Genomic DNA, 16,594 nt, shown 5'->3' with positions numbered 1-16,594 from the left:
GATCTTTAGTAACTCACCCCAGCTTTTCCCAGGTCAGCAAATTTCAGTTCTAAAATTCGCATATCAAATTCCTGTCTGACCTGAAGAACTTCAAGAATTCTGGCCCTCTACTTCATTCACCCTACTGCTGCTGGTTAGACTTTCAGCACAGGGCCTTATGTTCTTGAATTCCTTTCAACTTTCATATCTCCCTCAAAAAAAAGTGCACTCACCTCTCATATAGTATGAAATATTATTGGCTTTTATATTAGCATTCTTCAAAATGTCCTGATGAGGTGGAGATGAAACGCTTGAACAAAACTGCCTGGATTGTTCAATAGCCACATAATTGTTCCTGCAGGATAGATGGGAGCTGTGTCTGTGGATTTCTTGCAATCTCTGATCTGGAACACTCCCAGGAAATTTCCTGAGCAATGTAAGACTCTGCTGAGCAAATCCAATACACCTGGAACCCTTCAACAGTATCCATTTAATCGAAGGGGTCACATGCCACCCAATCCAACATTACCCCCTCTCCCTGGATGTGACAACACACCCATTCTTAATATCAGACTCAACATGTCTCTCTATTGCTGGGCTTCCCCTCACCCTATACCTCTTTAATCCCAAACACTCCTCTTCCCCCTAAACGCAACACTTTTCCCTTGCTGCTGGACCTGACAACCCGACCTGTCAGCCCCACCTCTGCCACCCCCTACCCCCAGATTTATTCCAGGGACCTGACACTGTTCTCTACCTCTGGGCCCCAATTCCACCCATTGCCCCAGAAGCTGAAATCTTTGCAACCAATACCACCACCCCACCTGGGCCCCAATTCTCCCCTTATCTGCCATCGGAATGACACACCTGATGACCAAGTCCCATTATCCCCATCCTTGGCCCTCAGGATTCAATATTCGTTCTTGCCTCAATGTCTCAACATTTGCTAATACTGAGGAAGGAAAATTCAGATCATCATTACAATTAAATGTACATATTATTAAAAAATAAACTGATCTTTTAAATCTTTTCTAGGCTTCTAATATGTTTTTAGTTGAGAATCAAGTTACTTTTTTAAGTAACTCCATATCAATTGACCCATCCAAAGCCTTGAATATGATTTACTCTGAAATTAGTAATATACAGCAGCCTCTCATCTTTGGAACTCAAGCGGATACAATCTTTGTTTCCCCAATCCTTTCTCAAAAAACAATCCTGCCATCCCAGGACTTAGTCTGGTTAATGTCTGTAGTAATCCTACTATGGCAAGCATATCCTCTCTTAGATAAGAAATGCAAAACTTAACGCAATACTGGAGGTGCTGTTTCACCAAGTTTGTACAATGGTAACAAGTCCAACTTTGTCCTGGATGGTGTTAAGTTACTTGACCATTTTTGGAGCTGTACTAATCGAGGAAGTGGGGATTACTCCATAACATTCCTGACTTGTGCCTTGTAGATAGTGAGCAGGTCTTAGAGAATCAGGAGGTGCACTGTAGAATCCCCACCTCTGCTCTTGAAGAAATGAGAACCTAAACTGATTGTGCTAAATCCATAGGATTGTGTACTTCAACTTCCAAAAGTCCTTTAGTGAAGTTTAACAGAAAAGTTGTTTTAAATTAAGTTTAAACCTTGAGGCCTAGGACAGAACCAGCTAAAATGCAGAAAGAAGTAGGAAGGGTAAGTCCTTTCAGAGATAGTTGCTTGTTGACTACATTCACCATGACTCTAACTTGAGCTCTACAACACAAAGGAGGAAAAGGAGAGAATGATGTGTGGGTAAAAGTTTGGAACAAGGAAGGGAAAGATTAGCGTAATGGGCGGATACGGAGTGTTGCTGATGGCTCTGAGGAGTAGTAGATCTGAAGAAGGACGAAGGGTGAGATTGGGGCATGTAACAATTACTGGCTTTGGTTGAAACAGTTACTCAAATTAAGAAAGCGAGAGGATCAAAAGAACAGTGTCAGATCTGAGCAATCTGATAAGTGGGAATTAACATTTGTGCCACACAGATGCCAGGCAATGATCATATCTAAAAGAGGTAATCTAACCACAATGCCTTGACATCCAATGCAGCTAAAACCACTGAATGTCCTTGGGGTTAACAGAAGCTCAACTAGGCTCACCAAATAAGCATATTGGCTACAAGAGCAGGCCAGAGGCAATGAATACAGCACAACTAACTCACCACCTGACTCCCCAAAGTCTGTCATCCATCTACAAGGCACTAATCAGGACTGTGATGGAATATTCCCCTCTTGCCTGAATGAGTGCTGCTCCAGTAATACTCAGGAAGCTTGAAAGCACCCAAGACAAAGCGCCCACTTGAATAGCATTACATCCACAAGCATCCAGTCCCACCACCACCAATGCTCAGTTGCATCTGTGTGTACCATCTACAAGATGTTCTGAAGATTCATCAACAATGAATTAAACAGCACCGTCCAAATCCACAATCACTTCCATCTGGAAGGACAGGAGCAGCAGATACATGTGAACACCACCACCTGCAAGTTCTCCTCCAAGCCACTCACCATAGGACTTGGAAATTTATTGCCACTTCATCACTGTTGCTGGGTTAAAATCCTGGAACTCCCTCCCAATGGTGGACAACAGTGATTCAAGTAGTCAGCTCGCCACCATGATTTCAAGGGCAGCTAGGGATGGGCAATAAATGTTGGCCAGCCAGCAAAACCCAAATCCCATCAATGAATAAAAAGAAACAATTGTGCAACGAAAGTGAAAATGACTGGGGGGCATGAATAGGAAGAATTTAGAAGGAAATGGACCAAATGCTGGCAAGTGATACGAGAAGAATTTGGGCTATCTGGTCAGCACGGATGAGTTGGATTGAAGAGTCTGTTTCCATGCTGTAAAATTCTATGACTCTTTGACTATGACATCTCAAGGAATTCATCTTAAGGTGTTTCCTAGTATAGTCATTGTAGGGCTTTTATTTCACCTACAACATTTCTTTTACCCAGGCTGAGAATAATCTCAAATAATGACCTTTACAATGTATAACGTCTTCCAAAAAGTTGGTGGCAACAGTGATGGAGACCACTGAGCAAGGTGCTGACCACTTCTTTCTGCTTTCCACCAGCAGGTGGAGACGGTGAGAGTTAGAGTAGTTCTAACAGATCTTCAATGGAAAGCAAGGCTGGTGGTGGAGATAAATGGCGTTTGCAAAGGGAAAGGGAACAGGGAAAGGATTTCCTCAGCCCAATGTATCCTACATAGTCATTCCATGTATTGTATAAAAAGTACTTGTTTATCTTTGATTTTCTTGCTTGTTTGTAATGAACTGATGCCTGTGGAATGAAGAATCCCTGCTTCATGATCTTTGAGACTTTTGAGTGTTCAAATCTTGTACTAAAAATGCAGAGGGAAGGGCCTGCTGAGCTTACAAGTTTTGCCATGTCCCACAGTCTAGTAAGTTCAATACTGAACATAATACCACATCCAATAAAAAGTGAACATAAAAACACATTATTGTTTTTTTCTGTGAAAAAGAAATGTCAATAATTCTTCTGTAAATGTTAATGTGTGCCAACCATGTGCCAGTGCATTTAACTCTCAACAATAATGATGATGCACACATAGAAACATGAAACCAACATAATATGAGAACTGACAGAACTGTGGATGCTGTAAATCAGAAACAAAAATTGAAATTGCTGGAAAAGCTCAGCAGGTTGGGCAGCATCTGTGAAGAGAAATCAGTATTAATGTTTTGGGTCTGGCAACCCTTCTTCAGAACTGAAATATTGGCAAATTAAATTAAATTTTGAAAACCAAGCATGCCACCTTGGTTTATGTTACTAGCAATGACGTTAGACAAGAAATTTGTGGGTGTGACAAAGAGCCTCCCTGTTTGACCATAAACCTCTTTGATAGCCTATCAGTACCTGATGGTGGGTTTCACCAATGAAAAGATCTTCCCCACCACACGATCGCATTTGTCTTCCATGCACTGCTAGAATTTCACGTTGTCGTTAGAATCACATGGGAACCAGCAAGTTCTGCTCATTTCCTCTTCTAACATCAGGAACTTGCACAGTTGACATGTCAGAGGAATGAAATACTTACTTTGGTTAATTTGGCAGATTTGCAGCATTTAATGCATTTTTCAGGCTTTCCTTGAGAAAAATTGCAAGCAACAAATGTTCTTGTACTTGATTAAGACATTGACCTTTTCCCACCTGCAAGATGGACATGGAGAAGATTGACAACAGGAAGGTGGCACCATCATGTGATTGACCTTACAACCGTGGGAGCTAGTCAAACTGACATCTCTCTGGTATTTGCTGAGACCATACCTATTGTATAAGTTAAGGAACATATTTGCAGCTAACAAGGTAGGCTTTTTAATTAGAGATAATGGGAACTGCAGATGCTGGAGAATCCAATATAACCAAGTGTGAAGCTGGATGAACACAGCAGGCCAAGCAGCATCTCAGGAGCACAAAAGCTGACGTTTCGGGCCTAGACCCTGCATCAGAGCTTTTTAGGCTTTTTAATTAAATGAGTTTCAGCTACAGTCTTGGTCTAATGCAATGATATCATCTTTATTTAAGGTCAGTGTTGTGAAACTTATGCTAAAGACACTTAATGACAGTGAATACACAGCCACTCTTCACTGAGGTAAGAAGGCATTTACTTAATAAAATGATCTGCAAATCATGGTGCGAAAGAAGAGATGGAAGAATTCTGTAGCAGTTTCAAAGAGTGACAAATCCAGAACAGATTGGTTTGTATCCCAGCATGCTGGCTGATAGCAGGGCAGGCACACAAAATAAATTAGGGGGCCATTCCTGCCCACCCCCACTCTGCCCTGTATGTTATAAGGGGTTGAAAAAAGCATCAGGCTGAGCTTCTCCAGAATACGTTGGAGAACATAGCAGCTTCCAAATTGCTGGAGTTCTTCACTTGCCTGGGCAAGGCAGGGAAATGGCAAACTTTCTCTGCACAAAGCAACTTTCACTGCATGGGCTATTGGCAGGAAAGAAGATGGCGAATTTCTTTGGGAATGTCCCCTGTGCAAACGAACACACCATCAAAATTGTAGTCTCTATTTTGTCCTTCCCCTCCTGGTTTCTAACACTCTTATGACCTTTGCTGGGGTGTGCGCAACAAGGTCATTCAATGTGATTGGCTTTAGCTGAGCACCAGGATCCAAAGTACTTTGTCTTCAAATCTGACTGTCGTCTCGGCAGTGGTTATTACTCAATCCTGGCACTGTTGAGACTATACAACTGCTTTCTCGAGTGGAACCTCTTGTTCCAAAAGGGAAGAGGTCCCACTCTAGATGAAGTAAGGATGCCCATATTGCTGTGCGGCAGGTAGGCTACTGATCAGTGGATGTCACAGCTAGTGGGTGCATGTCCTGTATTCCACATAAAACTTAACCCAGGGTTTTAACTAGGTGGTGACATTGCTGATGGCCAAACTACAATCTTCCAAACCTCTCTTAATTCAGGAAGTGATCCTTTAGATTGGATATTTATGTCTGGAGCTCCACTTTTTGCAAAAGTTAAGAGAGGGAAGTTAGGGGATTGTGGTCTAATTTGTCTAACATCAGTCAGGAAACTGATAAGAGTCTAACATTAAAGAGAGGGTGACTGCAAAATCTTGAAACTTGCAGGAATGATGGGCCAATTGGCCTCCTTCTGTGCCATAACAATTCTGAATGATTCCGGTGAGCATTCATAGCCTTGTGATGATTATTACCATAAAATCAATGCCAATCTATCTTCATTGTCTGCCCACTCATCACATTCTATACATTCTGTACTGACTTAAATAATTAAATCTATGTTTTCTATTACCCATTCCTTCTCTGAGCTTGAATCCATGCCAGTAATGGAATTTGTCACATGAATTTAGCTAGTCCATGCTTGAATATTTGAAAACAGATATTTAATAAGATCTAATCTATGCCTTTTTGTCTGAAATATAAAAGCTCTCATATTTCCAGAACGTCTCAGAATTCAAGAGGGTAGAATTTCAATAGAGTTTCTCTTGACCTTCCACTAGAACCTCAGTAAAAGGTTGACAGAATTGCCAGAGAAATGACATGAATGGTTATTCATACACCAAATGAAAATTTATTCCCAGGTATTCATTCTGTATTGCAGTATTCTGCACAATATCACACTGTCAGGACCTACATTACATTTCTTTTGGTTATAAACACCAAGGTCTAGTTTGGTCTTTTTAAAAGCAATACACTATGCTGAATATTTCAACTCCATCTCCCAAACCTAAGATGTCAAATTAGTGGCATGTGGATTTTACACATTTTTTAAATACTGCAATATGGTGATGTTGGAATTGTCATGGTGAAAGGACAGGGCTAAATGGCCTGAAGGACCTTTCTCATCCAAACAGATCTTGTGATTTTCTCTGATACAACAAAGCATTTCAATGGAGTCATCTTACTCTCAGTCAGAATGGAACTTCCTGGTGTGCACCCATAAGAACAGATGACAGGCATTCACAGTTGCAGCACTATGAAGTTGATTGGTAAAGGTTTGCAGTAATATTTTCATCCACACAGATATTCTATTTTAGGACCTGCTATGGTAACAACAGAAATCAAGTTATGGTTATCATGTTACGGTAAAACAAAATGAAATCGACCATTTACATATGAAGTGTTGTCCTCAGTAGATTTCCTATCTTACTGCTTCATTTTAGGTGCAGAAAACATGGCATTTTGTTATATTACATCCATTCTGTAGTTCGCTTGAGGGTTGTGTTCCAGTCATATTGTGCAAGAAAATGTTCCTGAATCAAAACATGAGGCTGCCTAAATGTTGCCAGAAATAAATTTGAATATCACAACTAGCCTTTCTTTTTACAGAAATCATAAAATAATTATGTTTTTACTAAGTTAACACTGCTGATAATTCCTGGAGGGAATATTAACTGTAAGATCAGATATGCCCCGGTAGTATATATCAGATGTTATATTGAGCTGCTGAAATTTATAATACTGCATCAGTTTTGATCAAACTCTCATGGTTGTCCTGACCTCCCACACTTACAATAAAATACTGATGCATATTATTTACTGTACAGATACGGGCTGTTCACATAAATTAAGCTAGTTTAATGGTTGTGCTCCATATGATCTTCCTCCCACTTTACAGCATTTCACCTTATCGACAAATCTCCCCCTTCCTTTCTCCCTTGTGTACTTATTGAATTGCCCCTAAATTAATCTTTGCCATCCATTTGAACATAGTAGCAAATTTCACATTTACTCATTGAGTGAACATTCTTCTGCACAACATTATTAGATTTTTTTGCTGATTTTCATAAACCTATGTCTTGTTACATTCAGGTGAAGGGAGTACTGCAAAACAGCTCCCCTCTTTTCCCTCTCCTCACTTGATTCCAAAGGAATTTTTGTTTGCTTTGAAAAGGATAGATTTGCAATTCAGTGAGTATTTAACTGCTTGCATTTGTTACCATAAAAGAATCATTGATAAGTTTTCTTAAGTTGAACAACAAAAGAAGTTTATTTTAGCATTCTTTACCATTCTAAGTAAAATAATGAAAAATGTTCTGATTTTTGAATATGCACACCCTCTTAAATTACAGAGTGGGGAGAATAAGCTGATCAAATTATGGTCTCTAAAATGTAAGTAAAGTATGTACTCTGTGAAAATTGAGTGGTGTTATGACTTCCTTTCGATCACCCATATGCTTCCAATTTAAAGATATGGCTGGTTGATTCAGTTGTTCTGCAAGAGAGGTCATGCTGAGTTGAATTCTTTTAAGAAGTATGCCACCGCAGGATCATCCCTATCTGGTCATGGTCAGAAAACAGAGTTTGAATCTTACTAGGTGCATGGAGAGAGAGGGAGAAAGGGGGACATCCACCAGGGTCTTCTCTCTCGGTGCCTCAGCTTATGTGCTCAGATCTACAGTAACAACAGGTACTTAAACATACAAAGGAATGGTTTATAAAGTGCACTTCTCTCACCCAGTGAATTCAAATAAGCTGTTTCTATATATTCCAAGGGTAAATTTAATAAATTGTATTTGGGAAGTTCTCTTAGTGAGGGGCTCAATATCCAAGAGATTAAGCTTCATGTTTCATCTCGTACCTTGGGTAAATGCCTTAATGCATTGCTAATGGAGATGTGGGTCATTACAAATCCCTGAGGTCTTTGGTTTTAATGGATATTACAAGCACACTGGGCTGAAATTCACAGGGGGATTGATAGCTTGTGAATCCTAGTAGAAAGGTCAGCTGGAATAAAACATCCATTGGAGGCCTTCCGCTCAGCCATAACACATTCTCACCTGGGTAAATTGGTTAATTATGGGTATTGTGCACTCCATTAGGTGATGCGCTCCAATCGTCATCACTTATGACATCCTCAGTAATGGCCACTGCTGATAGGTGAACTGCTGATTCCAGTGCCTCCCCTCCGTCCATTTATAGCAGCTTGGTCGTAGAAGACAGAGGGTAGCAGTGGGAGGGTGTTTTTCAGAATTGAGGCTGGTAATCTGCAGGATTCAGTCTTAGGTCCTCTGTTGTTTGTAGTATATATAAAAGATCAGGAGGAAAATGTGGGTGGTCTGATTAATAAGTTTGCAGATAACACAGAGATTGGTGGAGTTGCTGATAGTGTTGATGATTGTGAAAAGATACTGACTGGTGAGTTGGGCACAGAAATGGCAGATGGAGTTTAATCTGGACAAGTGCAAGGTGATGCCTTTTGGAGAATCAAATGTGGGTGTGAATTATACTGTGAATGGCAGAACACTTAAGAGCATTAACATACAGATGGGTCTGTGTGTGCAGGTCCACAGTTCTTAAAATTGGCAACACAGGTCTTCAATGGGATTAAGAAGGCATATGGCATGCTTGCCTTCGTGGCTGAGGCATGGAGTACAAGAGTTGGCAAAACATGTTGCAGCTATATAAAACCCTTGTTAGGCCTCATTTCAAGTATTGTGCTCAGTTTTGGCTGCCATATTACCAGAAAGATGTAGAAGCTTTGGAGAGAGTGCAGGGAAGGTTCACCAGGATGTTGCATAGCCTTGAGGACATTGGCTATGAGGAAACATTAAAAAGACTAGGGTTGTCCTCACTAGAAAGGCTGAGAGGTGACCTGCTAGAGGTCTACAAAATTATGAGGCCTAAATAGGGTGGATAGTCAAAGGCTTTTTCCCAGGGTTGAAGTTTCAATTACAGTGGGTCACAGGCTCAAGCTGAGAGGGCAAAAGTTCAAGGGAGATGTGCAAGGAAAGTTTTTCATGCAGAGAGTGGTAAGAGCCTGGAATGCACTGCCAGAGGAGGTAGTGGAAGCAGGTATGTTGGAGACTTTCAAGAGACATCTGGATGGTTACATGAATAGGTGAATACTGACTGATTAAGTGTAGAAGGTTTTTTAGTTTCATCAGGGCATGATAATCGGCACAGGCTTAGAGGATCAAAAGGCCTGTTCCTGTGCCATACTTCCTTTTTGTTCTTTTGAGCTCAAAGATAGGCAGGAAGGTGACAAGCCAACCAACTGGTACCAACCAATTTTACATATCTCTCTGCTGAAAACACAGTCAGCAGAAAATGCCTGCAATCTCCGGTCCAATGGATTGGAATGTAAAATGTGCAATATTTTGCATTTTACTCCATTTGGGGTATGCAACTTTGGCTGTGATTTCAAATCACTTCAATCTCTTTCAATGTCTCTGATTTTAGAAGTTTAATTCATGCTTCCAGCCTGTGAATTAACAATCATTATTTGATATAAAACATACTTTCGTTCTAGTCTTGTGAACACAAAATGACCTTTCGGATGCAAACATGGCTATCACATTCGTTCCCATTTAATTACTTGAAAAAATTCTAATTCTTGGTTTGACTGCCCAAAACAGTCCTTAAATATTAATCATTACTCTTATTGCTATTAATACATATTCAGAATTGTTTATCGTTACCCATTTAGTATGTATTACATCACCCCTTCAAACAGAGTCAATTTAATTTGCTAACCCTGAGAATGCTTGAGGGATAAGGTTAGTCATCCTGATGATATTGTGCCCACCAGAACATTCTGACATTTCTGCGTCAGCAGTTTATCCAGGGTCAGAGTGACATCGATCCCTTGGGCTCTGATATCTGGAGGCAATGCTTTCACAGGCACGTCTTGGGTATTCACCTGCCAATGCAATGCACTTAGATCGGATGTTAATATTTGTCTTGGGCTCAGATCCATCCTTTGGTACTTTAATACTGCTGGTCAGGTGTTAACACCATGAATAAAATTGGAGACCCCTTTGACACCCAGGAGCCTGCATCACTCTGCAGATTCTGGGCCTCATTTCCGTGTTGTTACTGCTTCTCAAAAGCAAATTGAACTTTGCCATTCAAACATTTTGCTTTTAACTTAATATTATTTTGACAAGACTTACAAATTTTATGATGTTAATTTCTCTAATCTGCCTTTGTTGCAGACCAGAACATTTTAATAACACTTTGACTATCCAAGTAAACCGATTAATCTGCAAAGGATTGCAAAAATAGTTTGGCATTTAAAAAAAAATTCAAGTGCCAGATGGCAGTGTGTTTCCAAAAGAGAATAAGGCAAGTTAGAAATGAGAAAATTAATGTTCATTCCACTAACAATATGGATCCTGCAAAGTAGTTTTTCTTATGACCTCTGCTACAACTGAAGGGGTGGCTCTATTGTTGGCCCCTTCGTATTTTCACTCTATGGAGTCAGAGGATGTAAGTCTGTCCCAATAGCATTTAACCTCTGGACCAACCGTATCGATAGAATCATGGGGACACTGAGTAAGTAGAAGTAGTGCAGAACATTAAATGTTTTCATTCAGTGAATGAGGTGAAAAATCTCTGGGTAGAAGCGAAATAAATCTTTGAAGTTGCTGAATTAATTCATGCCGGAAGAGAAGATCCCCTCTGATTAGTACAGAGGTTTTGCATCGATTCTCGATTAAATCACAAACCAAGTTGTCATTCTGACAAATTCAAAATGAGTACAGGTTGCATTAATTCAAACACTGAGACCAATGTGCAATGCGCAATCTATACATTTTCTTGATCCTATGAAGGCCCAACTAATCAGGCTATCAGATCGTAGCTAGCTTTCTTCCCAATTATTATACTTAATGTATTACCATCAAGTAGTCTCATCATATATCCTTATCAGAATACTTAGCCACAGTGAACTGTAAATCAAATTAGATAGGCAAATGAATATTGAAGGTATATAGAATTCATAAAATTAGAGTTTCATTAACTCAAAAGCCATATTTGGGTTGTAAAGAATTTCGCACAAATCCAAAATTGCATCTCCCAATATTAAAAAAAAGTTGCAAACAGTAAATATAATGCTATCTATTCTGCTTTAACAGATTCTAGCCCTCAATTTTAACTCAACTCCTTTCCCATTTTGACGGGGTGGTTAAAATATGTGACTCAGACAAACCAACATTATCTATTTTGCACTAATTTAGTATGTAGTAAAGCAAATTCAGGCGTTGATGAGGTTCCTATAAAAGGCTGCTGGGGATCCAATAATGAGAACCGTTGACATGACCAGTGCGTGACTTAAATGTAACACTGAGTGAGGGGTAGCCCTTGTTTATGAGTTTTCTAACTGCAAATCTGAGATAGAAAATTCCATTTGAAACAAATTTTCAAAGATCTGTTCCTTTTGCTATTTCCTGCTGGCCAGGAAGAACTAGACAGTCCCCTGCCCTGCAACTGCCAATACCACCTCACAATTCTTCCTCCAGCTTTAATCATACCTGTAGTGTCTTTACTCCCTGCTCAAATCCAACAGTGAACATAGAACAATACAGGTCAGTGCAGGCCCTTTGGCTCACAATGTTGTGCCGGGCTATTATCCAACACGTTCACAATGTTCCCCAATCTCTCTATCACCACCTCAGTCATTGCCACTGTGCCCTCCAGCCCCTTTTTGCCCCCAAAACAGTCTGATCTCATCAGTGCTATCTCAGGCAGAACTCTGGTGGTTGGGAGCTTACAGCTTGCACTGTCATAACCTCCCATCATTGGCCCTCAGTTATGAGCCTCTGCTGCTTGTTTATGCTCCCCTGTTCACTGGCCCTTTTCATCAATCTGGCCGGAGTTAAAGTGTGCGCTTGAAGCAGATAGAACAATACAGCACAGTACATCTTCAGCCCATGATGTTGTGCCCAACGTTTGTCCTAAACCTAAAGTCTATCCAATCTCCGTCCCTACCTTATACTATCATCCATATGCCTATCTCAAGCTGCTTAAATGCCCGTAATGAAGCCCACTCCACTACCCTCTCCAGCAATGCATTCAATGTCCCAACCACTCTCTGAGTAAAGAACCTACCTCTGACGTCTCCCCTATATCTACCTCCACTCGCTTTAAAACTAATGCCCCTTTATAATAGCTACCTCCACCCTAGGAAAAAGTCTCTGGATGTCTACTCTATCTATGCCTCTGATCGTCTTGTACACCTCTATCAAGTCTCATCCTTTCCCCGTTTCTCCAAGCATGCTATCAGGTCTGTTGAGTACATTCATTTCTTTTTCCTTCCAGATCTCTGTTGCTGGTGTGTGACTCAGGAAAATTCACGACAGTGATCTGTTAAAGAAACCTCAAGCTCTCCTGCGGAAAACATCCAAGCCATTATCTATTAACACTGTGTCAAATTTGACTCTGACTATGGTCTGAATGAAAAATGCAATGAGAAATACCTCCTCTTGCCTAGTCACACTATGGGAGGAATTTAGTGTAACCCATCAAAGTGACTTTCTTGGCAGGGAGGGCCATGCAATCAAGCAAGAGGGAGTCAGTGGGAATTCTGCGATGTGTTGTCTCTCTAGCCCCAACAGTATCTGCCAGTTCCTGCATGAAATTCAAGATTATCTTCGCCTTGACTCCGATGTCGGAAGACTGGTTGGTGCCAGTAGGTAAAGGCATAGCAAGAATGGTGTCCAAGATATTTTGGCCTTTAGTCAACAGTAAATTATTGGCCACAGAACTGGATGTGGAGTTCTTCCCTGGCCTTTGGATTAGTCACATAGAAGGCTGAAATGACAGTCTTAGCAGTGTTTGGCCCACTTTTCAAAGTTAACTTCCAGCAAGCACAAGTCTTCAGGGAGATTTTCCACAATGTCTTGAAGTGCTCTAGTCCAGAAATGCATTTCCAAGTTATCAGCATGCGCAAAGAGCCGTGAATTTGAAGGAGGCAGGTCACTATATGTATATAATTATTGAATTCTGCTCTGGATTTAATTATTTGTAAGATTTTCATAACTGGGCAACCACAGTGAAAATAAAAATAGCCATTAGTAATTGAGGCATCATACAGAGTCAACACTGCAGTCCTTGCCTGAGGAGGATAGGAAGGACTTTATTAAATTGTGGACCATGCTATAAGATCACCTTAGTGTAAAAGTGAATTTCAGAACTTATTGTTTGGATCTGATGCCTTACAGACAACAGCTACAAGAATCAATTGATCAGTTCATCAAAGAGGATTTGAAATGGGAAATAACCACAATTTCTTGGGAGCTGAGCTGTCTGAGTTGATAATAGAACTGGTTATAGCTTCATCGTTGATTGAAATTTTACAAAAAGTGACCTTGGTAAAAAAAGAAACGTCATAATGTTGAAACACTCCTAATAATTGAGAGAAAATGTGAAGCCACTGTAGCTGGACAAGAATGTCCCTACAAGAATTACATGCAGTTATGAGTACTGGCACTGTAACAAGGACACAGAAAGCAGCAAACTGTGTGGGAAGAGCAATCTGTTGTACTTACCGTGAAGTTGTTCTCAGAATTTCAAAATTTTTTGCAAGTCATGTGGTATAAAGGGGCATTGAGTTTACCTATAGAGGAAATTTGGTTTCGAGCTTGTGGCTAGAAATCACAACAAGTCACAACCAAACAGAAAGCACGTGCAGTATTCTGACATGGAGGATGTATGTGCTGGATACCTGCATGAAGCAAGAGGTGTCAGTTACAATCAGATTGTTTTCACATACAGAGATGAACTAGGTATTTCAAGAGATATGATTCGCAAAGGAAGCAGGAGCATGTACATGTAGCTCCTTGCCAAGATACATTGTCACAGTTACATCATGGGCATATGGCATAGAACGAAGAAGGTACCTGGCAAGGGAAATTGCATTGGCCATGGATCAACAATGAGAACAAGAAAGTAATGAGAATGTGCAAGGCATGTGAGAGTCACCAATAATATCAACATAAGAAATCTGTAAACCCTCATGAGATTCCATCACAACCTCGGTCTAAAATTCATTTAAAAGATTTATTTTCTCCTCGTCACAGATTACTTTTTCATTGGTCGGACAATTGAAGATTGCCTCAAGTATGTCCATCCCAGGCATAATGGCCTAGGTTTGCACCAGAAAAAGTTGCCTCTGTAGCTGCAAGCATGCTAGAAGAGATTAGGAAACTTAAGTCCTTCAGAAAGAAAGTTGGAGAACACACTCCCATCTGCATCAAAGGAACTGAGGTTGAGAGGGCAGAAAACGTTAAGTTCCTCGGAGTGATGATAACCAACAACCTGTCCTGGGCTTCCAACAAAGGTGCAAAAGTCAAGAAGGCACAACGTCTCTTGTTTCTCAGGTGGCTGAGGAGTTTTGTTATGTCCGTAAGGTCCCCCACTAACTTCTACAAATATACCATTGAAAGCATACTGTCCAGGTGCATAACAGCCTGGTATGGCAACTGCTCTGCCCAAGTCTGCCAGAATCTACAGAGGGTGGTGTATGCATGGCCCAGACCATTACAGAAGCCAACCTTCCATCCATGGACTCCATTTACATGGGCTTCCTGACATGGACCAGCTACCAAATCATGAAAGACTCATCGCAGCCCGGTAATGACTTCCTACAGCTTCTTCCATCAGGCAGAAGATACAGAAGCCTGAACAGATGTACCAGCAGGTTCAGGGACATCTTCTTCTTGGCCATAATTAGACTGATGAATGGACTCTCTAGCCTCAAATAATGCTGATCTTGCTAACGCTGATCTTGCCTCGTGCACACCCTGTGCAATGTAACCTGTATGCCACTTTGTAAGTCGTTTTACAACCTCTGATCTGTGCATCCTTGATTTCTATAATCTGCCTGTACTGTTGATAAACACAGCTTTTCACTGTATTTCTGTACAACTGACAATAAATCAACCAAGCAATCTTCAACCCATTTTTACAGGGGTAGTCTGTTGTTCACACATGCACAAATTTTGGAGTGCCTATTGTCTGTGACCCAGAGTGTGCAGCATAGACCAGGTAAGAGCTGATCTGTTCTCAGGGCAGTTTTTTAGAAAGACAGAGAACCACTTTTGAGATCGGGGATCCCCCTGTGAATATACTCCCAGAATACCTTGGGAATGATTGTCCAGTGTCATTTGGAAAGTAAATTTGGAAAAGATGGTGCATAAAAGATGCATAAATCCTTCAGAAAGTTTCAAATTGTCAAAAAGTGACAATAGGTTTCACCTTATTTACCTCAAGAACTATCAATAGTGTTTGTATGAATGGCAGTGTCTTTCCCAATAGAGTGCAGTCTGCAATATTGTAGTAACAGAACAATATTTTTCTTCTTTGTGCATATTTACTTGTCAATATTCAATGACATGGATAAAGGGTGCTGGGTGGACGTAGGTACTAATTTTCCACAGTAATATGAAAGGCCTTCAGGTTTGGACTAGTGTCTTAAGTTGCATGGATTGGCATGGATAAGACAAGGGAGTGTGTGGGGTGTGAAGGCACAGGGTTGATAGAATGTTTCATACATTTAGAGAGGTAGCGTACCCCTTTAAACCTTGGCCTAGGGCACTTTTACTGAAGGTATTTATGTCTCTGACACCCCTTAGAATTCTATCCTACGATGTATTTTGCCTTTTCTCTTTCATCCTGCCAAAAGGAATCTTTCATTCTCATGATGGATTTTGTCACAAATGTTGAGCTGTTTTTACATAATTTACATTGTAAATTTAATCGAACAAACAATTCCATTAAATCTGGTAATTCAATAATGTTTTAACATAAAATTAAAGTTAAATTTGCGCAGCTTTAATTCAATTCAGACTGGCAATGCCCACAAAACAGTGATAAATTGGAATATAAACCATATGTTATTATTGCTTGATTTGGAGAATTCAAGTGACATTCTTAAACTTGTTCTAGTGATTGACTGCTAGAATTTTGCAGCTTCCAGGGACAATGGGAATTTTAAGTGAGGAATGTATCTAATTCTCATGTTTCATTTCACACAGGAGGTATTCTAATAGCCAGATTATTAAAACTTGTAAAGAACATCTGTCATGAGAATGTTATATTGGATTGAAACCTGATTAGAAACTATGTGAGAGAAGGATTATCTGCTGAAGTACAATAAGACAGGTGGAATTTGTACATATTTGCTGCATATCAAACTATGGAAATAATAATACCGAATAACCCAGCTAATGGATCATTGTTACAAATATCAAACATTTGTTGCAACTTACACTTTGCTAATGTGGAGTTCTAATTTACCCCTGGGACAAATGTTACACTTGAAAATTAATCTGGGGGACATTCCTTCGCTGCATTTGAG

General features: G+C 40.3%; 1 long non-coding RNA gene across 1 annotated transcript in view; it reads left to right on the top strand.

The window, feature by feature from the left end:
- LOC132206831 (uncharacterized) overlaps positions 1-15,113 on the top strand; it is a 66,697-nt gene extending 51,584 nt beyond the window's left edge. Inside the window, exon 3 of the long non-coding RNA XR_009443196.1 lies at positions 12,556-15,113. This is a non-coding gene — a long non-coding RNA (uncharacterized LOC132206831). The remainder of the gene's footprint in view (positions 1-12,555) is intronic.
- Positions 15,114-16,594: the final 1,481 nt, after the last annotated feature.

The sequence above is a fragment of the Stegostoma tigrinum genome, chromosome 2 (assembly GCF_030684315.1).
Source record: "Stegostoma tigrinum isolate sSteTig4 chromosome 2, sSteTig4.hap1, whole genome shotgun sequence".
NCBI lineage: Eukaryota > Metazoa > Chordata > Chondrichthyes > Orectolobiformes > Stegostomatidae > Stegostoma > Stegostoma tigrinum.
Note: the sequence above shows the minus strand (reverse complement) of the source record. Positions and strands in the feature narration are given on the sequence as shown.